Source organism: Agelaius phoeniceus, chromosome 5, assembly GCF_051311805.1.
Source record: "Agelaius phoeniceus isolate bAgePho1 chromosome 5, bAgePho1.hap1, whole genome shotgun sequence".
In the NCBI taxonomy this organism is placed as follows: Eukaryota; Metazoa; Chordata; class Aves; order Passeriformes; family Icteridae; genus Agelaius; species Agelaius phoeniceus.
The window spans coordinates 27,786,779-27,805,818 of record NC_135269.1 but is presented as its reverse complement, the minus strand read 5'-3'; the positions used below and the strand labels follow the sequence as shown (position 1 = coordinate 27,805,818).

The following is a 19,040-nucleotide window of genomic DNA, read 5'->3' as shown; positions in this document are numbered from 1 at the left end:
CTTCTAACTTTAAAATAACAGAATTGTATATACTGTAGTCCTTAAGTCCTTATCCAGCAATGGTTCCATATTCCTTCTTCTTCTGATGATCTACAGAAAAGAACCATCCTTATTCATCCTTTTGACTCATGCTGAAGCATAACAGCTGCTCTTTTTTATTTATTGCAGCATCCATTTTCTCCCATTTGTCCTTTCTGTTTTCCTTTTATTTATTTTGAACTTCTACACTTAGAGATGTAGAAACAGTTTTCTAAATGTTATTCTTTTTAACCCTATTGTGCTTTGGCTTTTCTTTTTCTTTTCTGCAACTTTTCAGGAAAGCTAGGTACTGTCAAAGTGCCATTTTGCCTTGTTTTATTTACTCATTGTTTTTGCTGAAATGGAAGCCAAAAAGACAAGGAACACTTTAGTTCTTAAGACACTGTCCAAGCCTCCAGCTATTTACTTATGAAATGATTATGGCAATGACTGTGTTAGAAGTCATTAGAGCTCTAAGGGAAAATGTCAAGTGTGATACAATACAGAAACTACAACAAAGCTGCAATGTTACCCACAGCTGCAAACATTTCTTTGCACAGGTAAGGCACATTGAAATAAATTTTGCTATCTCTTCTATCCTGGTTTTGCCTGCCCATCAACTGTCCCTTGTAGGCTAGTCTTGGTCTCCATCACAGACTGCTAAATGCCCCATTTTATTTATATTAAGCAGGATCTTGCTTTGCAAAAAGAACCCCAACAAAACAACAAAACAGCCTGATCAGGACTACAGATTAATAGCCTTTTTAAAGGTAAAACCACCAGGGTAAGAAAATCTCTATGAGTGGAGTGGAGGTGAACTGCAACTTTCTGGAGCTGTATGTGAATATCTGGAACAAAAGTTGAAAGTCTAACAGGTAATCCTGCAGGTTAAAAAGATTTGCAGCTGCTAAAACTGAGGAAAAAGCCAATGTTTACTGTACAAAGAGCAGAATTATACACGTGATTTATTATGAAACTTCAGTCCTTGCAAGAAGGAAAGGTGTCAAAAATTTAGGCAAGGGTGACACAAATTGAAGCACAGGGCCAGGCACTGATCTTTTGTCTTTGGTTATTAGTGACAGTACCCAAGGGAACAGCCTGAAGCTGAGTAAGGAGAGGTTCAGGTTAGATATTAGGAGAAGGCTTTTCACCCAGGGGGTGTTTGGGCACTGGAACCACCAGGGAAATGGTCACAGCACCAGCCTGATGGAAATCAAGAAGCATTTGGACAATGCTCTCAGGCACATGGTGTGACTCTTGAGGATGGTCCTGTGCAGAGCCAGGAGCTGGACTTTGATGATCTGTGGGGGTCCCTTCCTACTGAGGATATTCTAGAGTTCCATGAATCCTACTAAAAAATGTTCAGCCATACCCCAATCACTAATTGGCTAATGCTGAAGACAACTTTCTTCTGAGTCAATACGGCTTCCACCACCAAGAAAGAACAACTGCATGTTTCTGCTTCAGTGTGACCACAGAAATCCTCCTTCATGTACTCAAAAGTCCTCCTGCATCCACGGACTCTTGTGAGACCTGGCATCTCACATAACAGGGATGAAGGTGCTTACCTGGCTAAGAGTAACCTGACCTAAGAGGAGCAAGCATCAAGTCAACGGGGACTCCACCAGGACTCCACCAGGACTATGCTTTCCTCTCACAAACAGCAGCAAAACTGAGCAAGATGAACAGCAGTGACATTTTGGCCATGGACACAGCATCCAGCACCACCCAGTCAGTCGCCGTGCCGGCAGTGGCAGCAGGTGGCATTAGCGTTTACCCTGAAGGCAACTGCGACCATTCTGAATTTCCAGACTTGTGTGAGAAAGGAGGCAGTGGAGTGGCCTGGAGACCACCTGCCAGTCTTCTTGGAGGCAGAACTGAGCTGGCAGCCTGCCACAGGAAAGGAGCCAGCTTCTGCCCTGGTGACTGGCAGGTTTGGCCTTGATCCCTGGAGGAAAATGTATTGCTGCTGAAAAAGCAAGCCTGTCTATGAAAGGCCAAAAAAGCTATGAATGGACAATTATAGCTACACCTTATAAATCCTCTTATTTTGGTAGCACTTTACTACTTGTTTTGTACCTGAAAGAACCCATTTTAAGACACTAAAGAAATGATACAGATTCTGGTGTTTTACTAAATAAATGGACATTCTTAGTAATTAAGCATTTATTCTACACAGTAGAAGGAAATATTCTAATGGACTGATTATATATTTTTTCCATGGTATGGAGCACATAAAAATAAGCAATTTCAATAATCATTATTACTGCTCCAGTATATATTAATACATTTCAGATAAATCATTGCCTCCACTATCAACTCAGCTACTGCTCCTGCAAATAAAGCAATACCTTGTTACCTAGCAACGAAGCAAGTCCTTGCTATGGTGCAAAAAAATACATAAAAAAGGAAATATATATATTTGTATATTCCCGTCATTTTATGTTGAGAGAACATCCATAAAGAACAAAGAATAATCCACTCAAATGCCCTCAAATTCAATACTTGAGTAAAATGTTTGATCATCCACATTTCATGAGTATTTTCAGAAGCTCGGTCTTGATTAAACATGCATAACCTCTTGCCGACAATATAATGTTCTTGCTATGTATTTCTTGGAATATTTTAATGCATACATAAGTACACAGCCATAACACATATAAGTCATGACAGGCTCTTAATGCTACATCTGATCTGTAACAGAATAGGAATAGGTATCACAGGGCTTGTTTAAAGTTCGTTTGCTTGTGCTAAATCAGTTCCTCTCCCATTTAACATAGCAGTGCATAGTATCGCCTCTTACTGATGCAATATCTCTTTTTAGGGTGCTGTCATTTGTACAAAATGTTCCTTGAGTTGCATTTAAAAAGAAAATTTACTAAAAGCCCCACTACTTTGTTGCTTTATATTTCATGTCTGTTTCTGACAGATTGCCAACATTGTGTGGACAAAAACAAATAAGAGTAGCTCAGGAGTGCTACTCGTGTGGATGAGCTACAGAGTTGGGCAATGTGCAAATCTGACAGCAGCCTCTGAGCTCTGTGGTTACCAGCATGTGTCTGGTACGTGCTTTACTCAGAGCTGAAAGAGGCAGCACAAGGATTCGTGGCCCCATGAGCACAAAGTATGAAGGTATATCCTTCCCTATGACAAGGACTGCAATTAAGCTTAGGCAGTAGAGAGAATATGAAGTCATGAAAATTGCTGTCCTGAAGGCCTGCAGTTTCATTAGTAGGTTCCCACATCCAATATTGTCTAGGTCATCACATTGCCCCCAGATACAACATGAGATACATCTGAAGATAATGCAAATTCCACTTAAAACTTGGTGGCTAATCACATGCCACTACTTCTACTCACAAATTAGAAGATCAGTAAACACCATACAACAATTTTGAATGTTGCTCTAGCTAGCAACATCTTTAGGGAAAGCATTCCTGAAATATTCTGTTAATGTTCTCTTGAAACTTTTTGAAGTCACCTATCTCTTAGCATGCAAGGATATTGGCTCAGTTAATCACAGCACAAAGGTATACACAATCCATATCATGCTGCCTCGAACATCTGCTGCTGCTGTAATCCCTGATAATTCATAGCAAAAATATTCAGAAAATTGTATGCTTGCACCCAAAGGCACCTTAGTTTTTGTGGCCCTTGCCATTATCTCTGAGCTTTATATACCAGTTGGAAATTTTTTGCAGCTTGGTGTTGCCCATTTTTTACTACTCTTGCAGTCTTGAACAACCAGGGATCACAGTTCACCTCTCAGAGGAATGTGTGGAGTTCAGCAAAATGCATTATGCATACAGAGGGGGCAAGGATGAAGTATCAGCCACTGTGGTGTTCAAAAGCCTCTTGCAATAAAGATTTTAGGAGTTAGTGTAACACTGGAACTTATACATATCAGAAGGATACAGCAAACATCAGAGACCGTACCCTACAGGCTTTGCATGACGAGGTCTGTGCATATTGTCTCTCCCTCTGGAACGCAGTCTTCAGTGACAGATGGCACAACCACTACCTACAGATGGCTCCAATGGGGGCTCCATAGCTTTGATAAATACTGCAATCAACTCCTAGGATAGGTATGGTTCAGGCAGCAGAGCAAACACAGGGAATAAATCCCTCAAAAATGTAACTGTATAATAATCACACACATAGTATTATCCTAAACAGACAGATGAAAGGCCAGGGCTGTTACTGAGCTGACAGAAATTCAGGACTGCTTAAGAGGAGGTCAGTAGTGTAGGATAAAAGTGTATGAAATGAGCATCACTAGATTTCTTATCCACTTTATCCAGAAAAACATTTTCACTTTCATCATGGACCAAGTGCTCCTGGTGAAATATTCTTGCTTTCCAGTGGGATTTTACTTTGGAGGAGCAATCAAACCTATCACCAAACAAAGCCTTGGTTTGGTTGGTAGAAAACATCCTTGCCCCAGATGGATGATGCACTACAGTGAACAGAAGTATGTGAATCTACTACTCTAACAAAATCAAAAGTCATAGACTGATACTGAAGCTATTTGTAGCAGACTAGCACAATCTTTTCTAATCTTCTAGAAAAGGCTTGAAATAAGAGCAACTGGAGTGATTTCATAAAGGAACATTTGCTTTAGTTGAGCCAATGCCTCAGAGACCCTGCTCTCTCACTCCTTACTGCTCAAAAAACCAAAGATGACTTTGCAATATCTTTTGTGGCAACACAGAGCTACTGATGAGCCAGATTTGCTACAACAGAATCATAGAATATTTTGGGTTGGAAGGGACCTTCAAGAACATCTACTTCCAACCCCACTGCCATGGGCAGGCAACCCTCTACTAAATCAGGTTACCCAGAGCCTCATCCAGCCTGGTCTTGCACACCTCCACTGATAAGAGTCCATAACACCTCTGGACAATCTGTTTCAGTGCCTCATCACCCTCACATTAAAGAATTTCTTCGTAATAGCCAATCTAAGCTTGCCATCCTTCACCTTAAGGTCATTCCCCCTTGTCCTATCACTATGTGACTTTCATGAAGAGTCTCTCTGCAGCCTTTTTATAAACCCCCTTTGTTGTTGTTACCTGTCTTCAGCCACTCACACTTTTTAACATTTGGCATAAGAGCTTTCTACCAGGTAGCACCTACCAGAATGTTCTCATTGACCAAGCCTTGCAATGCTATGGACACATATGCAATTCAGAACACACCAATTCCATACATTTTAGATATTCAGTTAAAGAATAGGAATATTGCATTTTCAAGCTGATGTCTGAGATGCACTCTGTAAAAACTGACATGCCCTTTGCTCTGATTTGCATAGTCCATGTAATTTATATACCTAAGAAAAACGTAACCATGCAAATATCTCCCTGATACATTAGGGAGTGTGGGCTCCAGTTCCATAGGGAGTCTTTGGATTACACAAGTTCCCCAGCCCGCACCTGGAGTATTACAGAGAACAATGTCTTTACAGAATCCTTACAAATGTAGCCCAGTAAGTCTTGTATCCCAGAAAATAAAATAATTTTACCCCATTAGGAGGCAGTATTTCAGTCTTTCATACCAGACCTAGCAAAATCTAAACAAGAATATGACTACTGAATTCTTGTCTGTGGAAGAAGATACCAGGATACAAATAAAAACTCTAATAATTTAAACCTTGATTGATTATGGTCCAATTAATACAGTATCCAGAATCAGTCCTGAAGACCTGAAGGTTCTATTCCATTCTGCCATCACTGTTTTCCAGATTCCAAACACAAAACTTGCTGTTTTCAACTATTCCTGTTCACAATTTAGCAAGTTCCCTAACTTTCAACCTTCAAAGCCTGTAAATACAGTGTACTGTAGAGTGAGGAAGAAGTCCTCTTTGTCATAGCTTAAAGAAGTAGGAAAAAAACTCCTTTATCTAATTCTTTTATGATGATTACTAACTCAACTTTTATCCCTTTTCAGATTATAGAAAACCATGACTGACATTGTTCTCTCTGAAAAACTGCTGTGTAGAAAAAGGGAGACAGAGACTGCTATAATGTCAATGTAATTTCTGAATGCATCACACAATCTTTTGTAGCATGTCAAAAGCATAAACAAAAACACTCCATGTGTCACAGTCTACAAAGGGTATCACGTTTGATAGCATAATAATGCATGACAGGTCTCTTAATGCTTCCGATGTATCAGTAATTATGTAAATGCCTTCAAATTTGATTATACACTCGCACACACCATTAACGTTTGAGCCAAATTCAAGCTGCTTTATCCATGACTTCAGCAACATGAAGACCTTTAAACCAAACTCAGTTATGTCAGTTTTCATACTGCTGGGCTAGACCCTCTGCTCACCACAGCAATGTGTGACAAAGAGCGACTTGGAAGTTATTCTGTAATGCCCTAATCCTTATCTTGACTCTGTAGGATATGAGGATGCCTCAAGATTGGGTTAAGTTTCAACCACCTGCTTCCTCCCATGGGCAGGGAGATTTCAGAGCTTTGTCTCATCACTGGGGCCCTGTGCTGAGGTAGGAAGTCAGGAACAGGAGGAAGAACAGGAAGCCAAATGGTGAGATCCATCTTGGAGACCATCAGTCAAAAGGATTCTCCACACGCACTTTGGAAGGGCAGCACCACCTCTCCTTTGCCCATGGAGCAGCACAAAGTCATCAGGGCAAAAGATCAGGATTTGGTTTTGGGAATGGCAGAGGTGAATAATGAAGTACAAGATCCATAACATAAAAGTATAAACTTAGACGAAAAAAACAGGGGGGAAGTAGAAGAAAAAAAAAAACAACTAAAAAACCAAAACTGCTAAAGTCCACTTAGTTTAGACATTCAAATCAACCTCTTTAGGAAGACCTGACTGGTAAGGATTTGCTACATTCCTAATGAACTAAAATAATACTTCAGGGATATTATTAGTTTTTAATAAGCCCCCTCACTCTCTTAGTTATGTCATCACTGCATTAGGATCAACATAACAAGGTTTTAAGCAGAACTGGGCTGTAGTGGCTGAAATAAGATATTCTAGAAACAAGATTTATAAAAATGTGACACATCAGCCCCTAGCAATAGCAACAATACCAGATATAGCTTTTGTATAATGCATGAACACAGGATTACTTCCATGAATCAACAGTTTTGCATTAAAGAATAAAATCACCATCACATATGGATAACTAAAAATGAAGATTGCTTAGAAAAGAAGAAATTTTATTTTACATGAATATTTGTACCTCCAGTATAGAAAGAGATTATGAAGGTCAAAGAACAATCCTATTACTTAAGTTACATAACTCAAAGCAGGGTGCATGCCAGTGTAAAAACAACATGGAAAGATGACTGCTGGTTTGTGTTTATTCACTGCTTCTAACTCAGATTGTTTATTTTACAGTACTTCTGTTCTAAACTACTTTTGCAAAAGAAATTTTTTCTACTGTAAGTCAAGAAAGACATTTTTAAAAATCAATTCTATGCGATGCTCTGCAGATAAAACAGGATCTTTCTCTTGCAAAAATCCCAGCATAGATTACCAATCTCAGACATCAAAGAGTGAGCCACTGGGGAATCACCTCCCAGTCTGACCAAGCTACTGTCCTCAGCTGAGGTGATCTGACCACTATGGGCACCAGACCTATGAGATGGTGCACAGTACTGAGAGTCAGCAGAAGCAAGTAGCAGCTTTGCTTTATTTGTGGAAGTATTTAGGAAACTGTTCAAAAAAGAAAGGAGCTTGTAAATTTTCTTGTAACTACAGTAGTCTTCAGTCCCTCTAATAACCAAAAACTGAAATCTCAATGCAGTCAACTGTTTAAATGGGGAAGAAGATTGCTATTTTGGGGAGCTATGATTTGCTCTCTAGCTTACGTTTTAAGCTGCGTATTTAAATGAACATTAACAATAATTTTAATGAACATTAACAATACTTTTATTACAGAAGTGTACGCCTGCAATACTACCCTTAAAATATCAAGGCCAAAGGATTTCAACAAAATTTTCAACCTAGGAACACCACTTGCTTGCATATACAGTAGAACATGTCATATTTAGTGAAATATACTTCAAAGGGAAACTTAACACTCTTCAGCCAAGCTTTCCAGATCAGGACCACCTAACTTTAGTTTCCAATTTCCACAGCTGAGCATTTACAGAGAATATCAATTATACTAACACTTCCTCTAAAGGCACCTTTCCCTTTGAAAACCACATATCGAGTTTCCTCTTCAACATTTCATTTTCTTTGAAGTTTTAGCCAATTAATTGGTCAATGCAAATGAATCAAGAAGTAAATAAAATCACGTTAAAAGATGGCATCTTTAGCAAGACCCCACAGGGCTTCTCTCAGTGTCAGAGCTCTCATGACTGTGATAGCAGCAGGAAGATTCTTGCTATCTTCCAAAAGGTATGTGTGAAGCAGGCCAAATGCTTCTTCACCACAGCGATAACTGAACATATTCCATTGCTTGTCCCTCTTCCCAGTATCCAGGAAGATTATTTCTGACAAGGTACCTGAGACATGCTCTTCAGCCTGTGCAGTCAACAGAATCAGTGGTGCTCTGACAATTTTCACTAGCTGAGAACTGTGTTCAAAAGCTCTGAGTGCAAACCCTTCAGGGTATGTGACACCTCCTTCTGCCCTACGCTTCCCAGTGCGCATCATCGCTGCAGAGCTGCTCTGCTTAGCCCCAGACAGCTCTGTAAGGAACAAAAATGGTAACAGCAAGGAATGGGCACAGCCAAGAACTACAGCTGTTTCATCCAGGGCATGTTTCATCCAGGCAAGCCCAAAGATTATCCTGCACTGGTTGCACAGGCTTATGAAAGGAACATGATGCAGACAGCATTAAACAATTAAACTTGCTATTACTGTGCTGTGACTAACACATACACAAAGTACTTAAAGGACAAGTATGGAGCTGTCTGGTGGCATGCTGAGATGGTTCAGTGCAGGCAGTGATTTGGCAGCACTCAAGTCCCACCATCACATGATGATTCCAAAATCTGTATCTTGTGCTAAGGGTCACACAAGTTAAAGATACTCATGCCAACAACAAAAATTAGGATCAACAGAACTCAAGCAAAAAATAACAGTTGTAATGTTTCATGTTCTTTCCATATTTTAATGCTTAAAGAAGTGCAACTTTGCAGTATAGAGACAATATTAAAGATTTATTGTCATTTTGCATAAGTATGTAAAAGTGACATGGATAGTTAATTAAATTAATAAGCAGTGGGGAAATCCCTAGGAAATAGTTAGTGCAACAGGTTTTTAATCCTGTCAACACCTGTTAAACATAACACTTTCATGTGAATTTTTAACAAAGATGAGGTTTGGAAGTTTTCTTATAATGTGCTTCTTGTAGAGCCAATCTTTGCTTCTGAAATACCCAAGCTGGGCATAACATGGATTAGTATTGAGAAGTGCTCACAAAAGCCTATGGAAATCCTTGAATTCTTGTTTCTTGCTAGTGCTAAGAGCCAAATCCCTACTACACTCAGATTTTAAAGAAAAATAATAACTTACATCCAGTTTATAATGACTTCATTAAAAATACAATGAATCATACAATAATTCCCTTAGGTTTTGCTAAAGTATTTTTCTGTGTGACTATTCACTTTAATATCCACTTACCTCTGTGGTGGTTTATTAATATTGGTACAGAAAACTGAAGTTCTATGTATTTTGATTGTATAATAATAACACAGGTGCTTCACAGACCAATTGCATACTCATTAATAATGTACTTTCCAGGTGGCTGCACTACTAACAAAGTAACACTTTTCCAAGGTTCTATAACCATATATGAAAATATTCCTGGAAAACAAAAGCATTAACAAAGCACAACAGCAGCATAACAGCTCTTTGATTATGGGATCCTGAAGGAGATAATTAGCCAGTTTTCAGGTAACTTAAAAAATAAGTGTTTTAACTATTTGCAAACTGGCATTTACAGCATATCTCTTTACGCTGTGACATTATCTAAGATTGTATAAACAGTAAGAATTTACTAGATTATTTTTACACACATTTTTTATGATTATTTTCAAAATTATTGAGAGCTTTAATATCACTTTCAGTGGGGTAAAATGAAGCTTGAGAACACTGAGATGATCATGCATTACAACAGTAAAACTTCTAGAATTTAAATTATTCCTATTATACATGCATATACACATACATAAACACACATTTTAGTATTATATAATAATTCTTGATGAACACTGTAACTGACTTTGCATTTTCCTATACTGGTAATAATTACACCCAAACATTTTTACAGCTCACCAATTTACCAGTGGCTTGTACCATCATTGTATTGAGATACTTAAAGATATTGTGTGTAATAGTGTTCTTCACTGAACAGATACATGGAGAAGAAATAAATTATCTTCAGTATACCCACGGTGAAAGAGTCATATATTCCCACTGATATCACTGCAAAAGCCTTACTTCAAAGTACACAGAACCAACTGAGGCAGCATACATGCAAATACCCAGAAGCACTGAAGGTCTGACCCCAATCTGCACCAGGAGGACCAGTCAACTAACTGAAGAGTTCAGAAAATTATCTACAGTTGGACAAGCAAAACAAATGTTTATCACCTTCCCATTTTGTGACATTTAAATGTACTGCAAAACAAAATGCTTATTCTTTGCTGTAGAGAAGCACTTTCTGGAAAAAAGAACTTCAAAATTTAAACAATGGTCTAAAATCTTCTGTCAAAGAGGCAAAACTCCCTGCTGACTTCATCTGCTATTATTGCAGCTTTTATTAAATTTAGCCTTTTTACAGCCTCAGAACTTAAAACATTCTAAACAATAGAAAAAACTCTCTCAATGTATGATGACTGCAGGAAACAAGAACAGAATGAAGAACAAACCAATTACACGTAACAAACGTCGTATAAAACACGTTGGATTTCCTGCATCAAAAAGCTGAAAAAAAAGTAAGAAAAATTACATATCTTTCCTTAACATGTCCCAGTTTCTTGTTTCTAGAAAGAGGAAACTCCAAAGACAAAGGCCTGGGAGAAAGACCTTTCATCTCAAGCTTCTCAAGACCCCAGCTGACACTTATTTCAGGCAGCACCGATAAGCCTACAGAACATGTGGTACATTTAGAAAAAACAGGATGGTTACAATTACTTAGTTCTGGACCAGCTGGAATTTTCAGTTGGTTTTCCCAAAGGAAAGGTACTCTTCTTTTAGCAAGGGATCATGCAAGCCTTGGAAACAAGCCAAGATATGAATATCCACAAGGGAAAAAAAGTACAATCTTAACTGTCCACAGAGTGAGTACATTCCAGTGCTGAAGACTGCTTTCTAACATTGAGCAAGTGCCCTCAAGTGATAGCACAGCCAGAGATTTTAGAAGGTCCTCAGATACACTGTCACTGCTCATTACCTCTTCTCTTGATCAAGCTGTGTTTCAGGCATTTGACTTTAACCCAAACTCAGTTCTCAGGGCACAGATATTCTGGGATTTGAGTCCTAATGAAAAAAGAGACCAAAGCTGGGTATTGTTAACACTGATAACCCTGTGTTCTTGTTATTCCTCTCAAGACACCACAAAGATGCTATCCAACCCCAAAGGATGTGCCAAGCAGGGACCAAATATCATTTGCCTTTACAAAAGGCATCACAAAACTCTCAAAGATGTTCCTCAGTCCACAGAGTTAGAAATAACCCACCAGCAAGAGGATCAAGGCAATAAGGAAGGAATGGAGGAAGAACAGATCCTGGGTTTTCTATGTGCTTGGGCATTTTCATGACAACAAGAACCTCTTTGTGATCAGAGGACAGAGAACAATCTCCAAGGAGATGTACCAGCACTCCTCAACCAAGAATGACCATTCCTTTGTCAAGGAAGAGAGACTATCTGCCTGGTGATTTTCTTTGGTGAAGGTTTGTTCAACACCAGTATCATCGCTTCCTTAGGCCAGACATAATAATTGCTATCTGCAGCTAACATGAAGCCATCTGAAATGTTGCAAGACACTTCACTTCAGAGAAATTAACTGCAGGGTGACAATGTCAACAAGATCCTTTAACACTATGCTCAAGTTTGTCAGAGTGAATTCAGGCCAAATTTGAGGGTTTTTTGAAAATGAAGAATCTTTGAAGAGAGGAAAAAATGTTTCTACCTGACTGAAGGACTTTTAGAAAAATTCTACTGCTCCAGAGTACGTAAACAGAAAAGAAGGAAAACAACCACAACTGAACACCACCAAGAACACTTGGCAGTATATAAGTCCGTATCAGAAGCAATATGACCACTAAAATTGACCCAAGAATGCCCCACTGTGTTTACATGTAATCCATAAAACAAGACAATTTTAAGAGCAATTCAAGGTGCAGACTGGTACTCTATTAGAGAGCTAAGCAGTAAAAGGTATGTGAAGACCTGCATCTTTGAACTGCAGTGCCCAAAATACTCTTTTTTGGGCATAACATGCTGAAACCCTCTAATGAACTTACCACCTTTTGAATCTTTTCTCCTCATAGGCAAAAAAATACAGAAAGTCCATGGATAGAGACAGCAAGCAAACGAAGACAATGAAACAACTTTCCTTGCTTAATTACCTTGTCAAAGCCATCTTTATCTGAAGCATAACCCCTTGAAACTTGGAACCATGACTACTGTCTTGTAGACAAGCTGGCATAGTTGGCACATGGACTAAAAGACCAAGCACAAGCAGCCCTCTGTTATTGCCTACACAAAGGGAAAAATTGCATTGGATCATAAAGAGTGCCAGTATGGTACAATTTTCTGAAGGTGTTATTCTCCAGAATTTGACTGTGATTTCTTAAAAATAAGCTTGCAGCTCGTAGAACTGTGAAGACAACATTGAAAATGTGAGCTAGCATAAGCCAATATGTTCCCTAATGTACAAACACAAAAATCACATATCTCAGAGTAAAAACTGGCCAGTTCATCACAGCAAGTGTTGATTTGGAAGATTATTATAAAATTTCAACATTTAATAAGCAAAGCATTATGATAATAGGATCATCAGAAAAAAAAAAATCTATTCATGATTGGTATTTGGCAAATGAGTAAGCGGGACCCAGAATGATGCCATTCACTCTCATCTCTGCTTTAACCTGTAGTCTGCATGCAGAGCAGGTCTCAGGACCAAGAGCCAAAAGAGCTTAAGTCCAAAGCTTGACAGTTTCTGAGTCTGCCCAAAGCAAGGTGGGAATTTACTATTTGTGAGGAATATTATTCGCTATGCCTATCACTAACATGCAACAAATAAATACAAAGATCCTTACCAAAATGCCAATTGTTCAATGTTAAAACAAAGCAAAGCCTCCATCCTTCTGAGCGATGGAAACAAATTAAAATTAACATTTCTGAAATGGAATTCTGATTCCTTCAACAATAAAGTGTCTTTTTCTTGGACTGTTAATGAAATCATGACTGACCCAGGTCACAGCTCCCTCTTAAGTTCCTCAGCAGCAAAACTTTTGCCTAGAGCCAGTTTGCTTTAGGTTCCTACTTCAGTGCAGCCACCTTTGATGGCAGCTTCATTGCCAGTTCTGCTCCCAATTTTCACATTCTCTACCCTGCATTTTTAACTCCATGTGCCCACTTCCAGTTAGGGGTGTCATTCTTCCCTCCCCCCTACCCAAGAAAAATGCAAAGAGAAAAAGCAGCAGACCCTCAGCTTTCTGAATTAATTTTGGGGTACTGCATTTCAATGCCTCCTAAGTAGAATGAATATGTACAGTACATTTTAATTTGCCTTCTTTCTAGATAAATTTATATCTTCCTGACTATCACATCTCCTTTCTCTGGAAAAAAAAAAAAAATATAAAGGAGCTCACCAACAGTACAGAAAGCAGAGCTTACTTAGAATACATCAGCGAGCTCTTCCAGATCTCATCTGTCAACCATTTGCAGAAACTCTTGAAATGGAACTTCTCAGGTGTGTAAAGTTAAGAGGGTGTGTGAGCGACAGCACAACAGCAGCTTGTATGTGTTATATTCACGTATCAAGAAGAACAAATCTCTTAGCGAGCAACTGCCAACAGACCAAAATTTTCTGCTAAAATAACTTACTCTTCATTTTTTTCAGAGCACGACTGAAATTTTTAGAATGCTACCAGAATGAAGCTTTAATTCCTTATCCTAATTACACACCATAGGACCAAGGCTTTATACTGAGCAAACAAGTATCAACTTCGCATGAGCGCTTACAATTTGTGATCACATTTATACAGATGTGATCACGTATCACTATCTTTATAAAGATAGTCATACGAACAGCCTTCCACTGAGGTTTTTTTTCTAGCAAGTGACTATATATTATATTTTGGCATATACAGAAGAGGACACAAATTGGTCCTTAAAGTGCATTCAAATGGCAAGTTACTATCCATCACGCCAGGGTCTAACAGCATTTTGTGCCTCGTTAAAGGAACGAGTTAAAACGTTCTTTAAGATAAGATATGGTCTATCAGTAATCCTGTCAGATAGACACTGTAGCCTCCTCATTAGCACCGCTGCTCTTAACGGCATGGAGTACACCTTGATTTTGGGCACGTTGGCACACATTGCCACTGCTCGCATAGCTTAAGGAATTTTGCAAGGCACATGGCAACATGCATCACTCCACATGCTAAAAATGCTCAGGAAAACTGTTACTGCACGTGTGCAGCAAACTAAATTCCAAATTAAATTCTCAGGTACCGTTTGTCTCCCAATACTGCATTCTCGCCGTACAGTACAATACCTGCTCATTACTGTGTATTTTTCAAACATGAGTCTTTTCCGAGATAGAGAAACATAAACCATCATTCTGATCTTTACACACTTCTGCTTTTCATCCCTTTTGTTTTCCCCCCGCCACAACCGTAACATTTCGCCCAAGCAGCATTCCTGAAACACCGAGCGGACAACCAGCGGTGCCGTGAAGGCGAAACCTCGCGTAGCAAGTTTCGGACCAGGGCACACTACGGCCAAGTTGCCAGACCCAAGTAAGCAGAGCTTTGCAGGGCGCACACGGACACGGCCCCCCCGACAGCCGCTGCTGCGGACCCTGCGCGCCGCGCTGCCGCTCTCCCGTGCGGCACCGGAGGCGGGTGCCCGCCTGCCCGCTCCCCTGGGCTTAATCACTGCTCCGGACGGCTCGGAGGGAGCGCACCGGGGCGGCCGGGGCGGCTCTGTTCCCGCGGCCACGCCGGCCCGGTGAGAACTCACCAGCCGCGAGCACCGGCTCCGTCGGGCGGCTCAAACTCCGTCCGCCCCGCCGCCCACCGCTGCCCCGTGGCCGCCTCCCCGCCGACCCCCGCCCGCCCCGGAGCGCGGCGCCCCGCAGCGCCGCCGGGCGGGAGCTGCCGCCGCCGCTCGCCCCAGCGGCTCCGGCGAGGCGAGCCTTGACATAATCCTGCTAACGCAGCAACCGCAGGCGCCGCCGGCTCCCGCCCGCCCGTCCCCCGGGGTCCGCTCCCAGCGCTTCCCCGCGCCCGGGGCCGGGGGGGAACGACACCCGCTCCGGGCCGCGCGGCGGGGCGGGGGCGGTGCCCGGTGGCCCCGTGCCCGGCCCCCCGTGCTCGCCCAGCACCTCCCCTGGCCCCCGGTCTCACCTAGGAGCGGCGGCGGCGGCGGCGGGCTGAGCTGCCGAGCCCGGCGGGGGCGGGGAGGGAGGGGAGCGAGGGGGGCCCCGACGTCTGCTCCGCAGCCGCTACCCCTCCACGCTGAGCATCTTCCCCGCGCCCCGCGGTGAGTCAGGCAGGGAGAGCGCCGCGGAGCCGCGCACACCGGAGCCCCCGCCGCCCTCCCCGTCCGGCCGCCGCCGCGCGCGCGCCCCCGTCGGCCCCCCCCGAGCCCCCTCCCGCTTTCCCCGGGGCCGCGCGCGCGCGCTCCCGGCCGCGCCGCCCGCGGGGGGGGGGAGGGGCGGAGCGGGACGGGCGCGCGCGCGCGCTCACCGCGGCTCGGTGCGGTCCCGGCTGCGGCGGGCGGGAGCTGCCGCGGCGCCTCCCCCGGCCCCCGCCGTTACTATGGATATCTATGGATAGCGGCCCTGCGCGCCCCCGCGCACTCCGCGCGGGCGGGGCGCTCCCGCGCGGCGCCGCTGCCCCGGGCCTGGCGGCGGCCGCCGAGCGGAGCCGTGGCGGCGCGGGGACCGGGGGAGCCGCCGGCGAAACTCCGTCCCCGCCACCGGCTGGCGAGCGCCTTGCCTCGTTCCCTTGGCAGAGCCACCTTTTTTTTTTCTTTTTTTTTTTAACACGAGTGTCTACATAAATCACATCCGAGCTCGAATTTCTGCGTTAATACGAACAAATAAGCATCCCACGGGATTATTTACTTCAGTGACTGCATCCCATTAAGCAGCACCCGCGCTGCCTAATAAATGAAATAAAATACAGAAGATAATGCCCCTATAATTTAACTTTATAAAATGTCAGAAGACAGAGTTGCACTTTCAGTCCCCCATGGCGGCTCTTATCTCTTACTCTGCTTCCCTGAGGAAGTTACACACTTGATGGCTGAGCACATTATCTGACAAGCTCAGCCGGTGGAGACTGGAAGAAGCATTTTACCAGGTCAAAAAATTTTACTCAGTTACAGCAGGTGAATTGATAGGGAGGCTGTGGTTAGTAATGCCTGCTGCATTTCTCCAGCCCGCTCCCGGCAGATCTATCCAAGACATCAGCCAGGCAGGTGCCTCAGGCCCCAGTCCTGCCTTTGGAGGCTTTCTGTCTTCTGTGAAATAAAATCCTTAATAAACAACTGGAAGAAAAACAAAGTGTTTCTCTCTGGGCAGCACAGCTTTATACAGACAAGTAATAGTTCTGAAATTCAGTATCATTTTCAGCCCTGCAAGAAGAGCAGGGATGGATGATGCAGTAGCTGCAGATCCAGCACACCAGCAAGGCAAACTTTCCAGGTGCAGAAGTTCATAGTCAGTCAGACTTCTCAGGGACCTCACACTGATTAAATGGAGAAACCTAATTCACCAGCCCTTTCGTCTGACATGTTCAACTGCACGTGCTTATATAGAACTTCAAGCATAGATGGCTTTGAGCACCAAAATAAATCGTACTTGAGGCTCTGAGTGTATGTCCCTCAGAGCATTAATTAGGTCTCAAACTAATGCTAAGCTGCATTTTTTCCAAAGCAAGTCTTTCAAGGAGTAAACGATCATATTTACGAATGGTTCTCTTGGTTACAGAGAGTACAGATAACATGCACATAGCCACGAGCTCAGCGACGTGTAGCGGTTGGACTGACTCAACCACAAGATAGTGCTGACTTTGAATGCACTGCTCCGTGTGTGAGTAAAGGCAGCAGTGTTTGCCTATGAATCACAGAGATCAACTGCTGATTATTTAAGAGTTGAAAGGAATGCTTAAAGTAGGAATGAAAACTAGAGATCCAGTTGTCTATATCATAGCTGATTTCATCTAATTACTCCTGCCAAAATAATGTTGGGGAACTCTAAGCATTAGCTCTAAAGCACATTTTAGAATGAGATTTGGAAAATTATTTTGATTTTAACTGAGTACTCTCTGCTTCTTTGCAGAGCTCCATTGTTTAAATAAAATCTTATAGACGCGGTCTGGTGTTTATACAGATTTGATGTAGCCCATCTGGAGAAGGGCTGAACAGAATACAAAAGTTTAGTTTCATCTTGAATCAGGAGAAAACATAAACATTTTGCAACATATCCTGAACAGAATTCTAAAAACTGAGTCTGGAAATATGAAAATGTCCATTTCAAAACATTTCTTTTTCATCTTTTCAAAACATGTCAATGCAGTTTAAATTTTAACGTCTACATTGTCAGTGCCACTTTTGTTAAAGCAGATGCTTTGGCAGCATTTCCTTAAAATGTTGAATGATGTTTATAGATTTGTCTATACTTTTCCAATACCTTGGGTCTCCACATCTCTATCCCTATAACTAACAAGGCTTTTAGCACAGTCTGAACTTGCTTTGTCCTGGATTTTGTGATCTGCATTTTTAAATTGAAATCAGATCTTTAGAATAGGTGGGATGTGATCCATTAACAACTGTCTGAGTTAGGAGCAATAATTACATGGAATTGCTAAGCCAGAGGAGGAACCAGTTAAGGCTGTCAGCATGAGGCCAATCTGATGATGGCAGAGCATAGTGGATGTGCCAGCCAGTTTCTATACCTGCCATAAACTTCATTACTTCTATTGATTGCAACATATTCCAGCCTAGAGCAGCGCTCCATGAAGGAAAGAAGTGTGTAGCACACAGCAAGTCCTAGGAAAGGATGAAGGTTTCTAGCAAGATGGTGAAAGAAAGGACATTTTTAGACATTTAGAGGCTTAGTGAAGAGGCGAACATGAACCTGGATTTTGTCATGTTTTGACAGGGAAGATCTGCATGATTTCACCACTAGGTACATCTCCCATTCAGCCACTCTGACCTTCTTTTTGCCTGGCTTCTTTTCCAGCCAGCAGCACTTTCCCTAAGGCCTGCCCACCCACAGGTGAGCAGGTGCCATGGCTGTGTCAGTGGTGAGTGAGCCAAGTCTGCACCTGCAGGCTGCCACTTGTACCTGGTGCTCACCCTGCTCCTGTGATGGAGCTGAAGAGAACGCTGGTCACTCGGCATCCTGACAGGGCCAGATGAGTAAAGAGAAAAATCAATGACGTGAGAGACCTGTGTCATAGCAGGAATGTTCTTTGGGATACCTCTCAGTCTGTTTAGAAGATCTGTTACTGTAAAGGGAGAAAAAATTTGCCTCTCTCATGGGCAGGAACAGGCCATTTCTTCAGTTGGTGTTTTTGTGGGTGTTACAGGCTGGACTGAGATGGGGTGTGAGACCAGAGACTCTGGACAGACTGCAGTCCTGGCTTGAGGGCCATGTGAGCCATTCTATGTTTCAACAAGTGTGATCACTGTCTTTTCATAAAGGCAGAGTAAGAATTTATTTTAGCAATGGGAATCTAGGTAGAAGAGAGAGGGATCCCTTTAATGAGTTTTATAAAATATTTTTTAAGCTTCAAAATCTTGGATGTGTACGTTGAGGCCAAATTTTGTCAGTGGTTGTAT

General features: G+C 42.2%; 1 protein-coding gene across 11 annotated transcripts in view; it reads right to left on the bottom strand.

The window, feature by feature from the left end:
• ANKS1B (ankyrin repeat and sterile alpha motif domain containing 1B) overlaps nucleotides 1-19,040 on the bottom strand; it is a 408,217-nt gene that overhangs the window by 71,209 nt on the left and 317,968 nt on the right. The window contains exon 1 of one of the 11 annotated variants that reach the window (XM_077178722.1): nucleotides 15,938-15,959. The exons of 9 other annotated variants lie outside the window; for them this stretch is intronic. The gene's annotated coding sequence lies outside the window, so the exon portion shown is untranslated. Of the gene's footprint in view, nucleotides 1-15,595; nucleotides 15,793-15,937; nucleotides 15,960-19,040 lie in introns of those variants that run through there. One more of the 11 variants, XM_077178721.1, reaches the window with a different exon arrangement.